The following is a 3731-nucleotide window of genomic DNA, read 5'->3' as shown; positions in this document are numbered from 1 at the left end:
TGTGTTTGAAATCTGACCGTTGGAACACGTGTCAGTTCCTTAGTGACCCAGGGTCATTTTGGACAAATCAGGTCGGGTTGCCTGGTGGCTATAAATAGCCCACCCCCTACACCATAAATTGGTGGCTGCTCAGAGTTTGTATACGGCTTTTGTCGTTTGAGAGCAACCCACCTCGAAGCATTTGAGAGAGAGAAATCCTTGCGAGGACAAAGCCCAAACACCCAGAGCCAAAGAGTGTTAGGCATCACTGAAGTCTTTCTGTCTGTGTGACCTGAAGACTTATTACACTTGAGGACTGTGTATCCTCCAGCCGGTTAGGCGTCGCGTTCTGAGCATCCAAGAGTCATTGTGGATTGCCGAGTGAACGAAGTCTGTGAAGGTTTGGAAGTCTCCCTTGAAGACTTACCAGAGTGATTGGGCGAGGACTAAGTGACCTTAGCTCAAGGGGAATAAGGTGAAGACACGGTCTTCTGAGTTAAATCTCAGCCTCCCTAACCAGACGTACAGTTGTCACAGCAACTGGAACTGGTCCAACAAATCCTGTGTCCTCAACAAGCAACTGGTTCTATCTCTTCCCTCCTTTACTTTGAGTTTGTCTTCATGAAGTCATTGCTTATTGTTTTATCCGATTGACTTCATTGCTTGACTACTATTGTTGATTGGCTTCATACTATCTTCCATCCTGATCCTACTACCTAGCTGCTATTAATCTTCAAACGTTAATGCTATTGCATACTTGATTATGGCTTGCTTGTTGTAGTTTATCTTCCGCTGCATATCAATTAGGTTGTTTCTATCGTTTGTCTTTGAAACTTCCATGTTTTGAAGACTTTCCTAAAAATCGCCTATTCACCCCCCCTCTAGTCGATAACTAGCACTTTCAATTGGTATCAGAGCAAGGTACTCCCTTGTTCTGTGTGATTCGGTTTAACCACCTGGAGTTTAGCTATGTCGACTGCAGGGATAATCAAGGTCTCCACTGCTTGCCCCGTGTTAGATGGAACTGAATATCCCTACTGGAAGAATAAGATGCGCATACATCTTGAAGCCATTGATGTCGACCTCTGGTATGTCGTCAAGAACGACGTTCCCAAAACTGGTGAAGGTGTCACCCCCACTGATGTCAAGAAGTTCATTCAACTGGACTCGACTGCAAAGAGCATCATCTGTGGTCATCTGACCAAAGGACAGTATGGCCGTGTGAGTGCTCTGGAAACGTCAAAGCTAGTCTGGGACTGGCTGTCCAAGGTCAATGAAGGCGTCTCTACACAGAGAGACCAGAGGATCAGTGTTCTTCGCAATCTCTTCAATCGCTTCAAGAGAAACGACAATGAAAATGTCCAGCTCACGTTTGATCGCCTCACCGACATCACAAATGAGCTTCAGGCTCTCGGCGCCACTGAGATCACCAAGCATGAAATTGTCAAGACACTGCTGAGATCACTTGACACCTCTTTTGACACCCTTGCCCTCATGATACAAGAACGTCCTGACTTCAAGACACTCGATCCGTCTGATATACTTGAGAGGCTCAACACACATGAGTTCCAGCTTTCTGAGAAAAGAGATATTTATGGCCCCAACTATGGCCGAACTCGTGCTTTGAAGGCAAAAGTTGTTTCCTCATCTGAAGAAGAAGAATCTGACTGCGGTTCTGACGATCCTGAAGACATTGGAAAGGAACTTGCCATGCTTGTGAAGAAGTTCCAGAGGTTCACCAAGAAGAAGGGCTTCAGAAAGTCTTCACGATCCAGCTCAAGAAATGATGAAGCTTCCACTCATGACAACAAGAAGAGAACCTGCCACAAATGCAAGAAACCTGGTCACTACATATCTGAGTGTCCACAGTGGGACAATGAGAAGAAGAAGAAGAAGAGCAAGGAATATGATTCTGATGACAAGAAGAAGAAGAAATCCTCAAAATCTTCTTCGAAGTCTTCATCATACAAGAAGAGCTCATCTGGCAAGGCTCGTGCTTTTGTTGGCAAGGAAATGGATTCAGAGGAGGAGTCTGCTTCGGAGGAGGCGGAGGTGGAGTCTGGTGAGGAGTCTGACCCTGGCGTTGCAAGTCTGGCTCTAGCCACAGCCTATGTCGCCAAGTCCATCTTCAACACTGAAGACAATGACGTCCACACCAACGCTGAAGCTAATGACAAAGACGATTCTTCTCCCACCTACTGCTTCATGGCACGTGGTGCCAAGGTAAAATCTCGCGATGCTTACTTTCAAACTTCAAGTGAAGATGACTCTGATTGTGAATCCAAACCCAGCTACAAAACACTTGCTAAAATTGCAACTGAACAACAAAGGGCTATGGAACATACTCAAAAACTGTTAGACAAAAGCGATGACCTGTTGGACGCGGAAATGACACGTTCACAGTCCTTAGTAGAAGACATAAAAAATCTTCATGCTAAGTACCAAGAACTTGAAAATCTTCATGATACGCTCTCAACCACATATGAAAAGCTCTCCTATGATTATCTTCAAAGGAAGCAAGAGCTTGAGAAATTGAAAGCGACTCATGAAGATCTTCAAGCAGAGAATGAGTCACTTCGCGCTCAACAGATCAGTCCCGCTCAGGATGGATTCGAACCACCATGTTTAAAATGCATTGAGCGTGATAACGCTACATCTGTTGCTGAATGTTCCACTGCTGCTGCTGTTTCATTGTCTTCAACTACTGATGTGGTTACTAACCCCTCTGCGGAGGATACCACTAGTATTGCTGATGAAAATGCTAGGTTGAAGACATTGCTTGAAACAGGGATGTACAAAAGTTTGAAGGGACATCAGACTCTCTGCGATGTCCTCAAAAAGCAGATTCTGAACCGAAACCCTAGGAAAGAGGGTGTTGGGTTCGAGAGGAAAATGAATGCTGATGGTTCCTACTGGAAGCCTGAGCAGTATCCCAAAACCACATGGGTTGCTGCAAAGGAACCTTCAGTGGATCCATCCACTTTATCTGGATTTACCTGTGCTAATCCTATTATTATTGATGAATCCTTTGATGCAAACTATAAACTGTTCAAAAATCAGAATGGTGAAGTGTTTGCCAGGTATATTGGTACTAACTGCAGGAATGGACCTCCTATGAAGAAGATCTGGGTACCCAAAAGCTGCCTTGAGAATCTTCCAGTGAATGTCATCATGACACCACCAGTGAAGAAGACAAACCCCAGACCAAAGGCATCATATGGTCCAACGGCTACTTGCGAACACAGGACTCACTTGAGTCACCCTAACGCCAATGTTTTGCAGGGAAATCATACTCAGACTCATGAATATGAGCGTGTGTCTTCAAATCGATATGTTCATAGAACTAAGAACTTCTCTGCTTATTCACATGAGTATCATTCATCTCCTGCAAGGCTATTTGCTAGGGCTTCAAAGCCGAAATTCTCAGATGCTGCACTTAGACTCATTGCTTCTAAGCCACCCCTGAAAATGTGGGTGGTGAAGAAGAACTAACTCTCTTTTGCAGAATGTGGTCTCCAGCCAGCAATCAATGGCGTCCGATATAATTGCTGGGGACCTAAAACATAAAGGGACGCATGATAAAATGACTTACTATGAATTCCACATATGAATCTCTTATCTGTCATACTGTGTGCTAATCTTGATCTAAACTGTGATAATCCATGTGTGTGTAAAATGCTTATGCTTCACAACATACCTTGTGAAGCCTATCCTCCTAACTGCACTGTAGGGCATGTCACCAAAAGCTTCAG

The sequence above is a fragment of the Triticum aestivum genome, chromosome 6B (assembly GCF_018294505.1).
Source record: "Triticum aestivum cultivar Chinese Spring chromosome 6B, IWGSC CS RefSeq v2.1, whole genome shotgun sequence".
Taxonomy (NCBI): Eukaryota; Viridiplantae; Streptophyta; class Magnoliopsida; order Poales; family Poaceae; genus Triticum; species Triticum aestivum.
The sequence above is the reverse complement of the archived record's forward strand: the minus strand, read 5'-3'. Positions refer to the sequence as shown.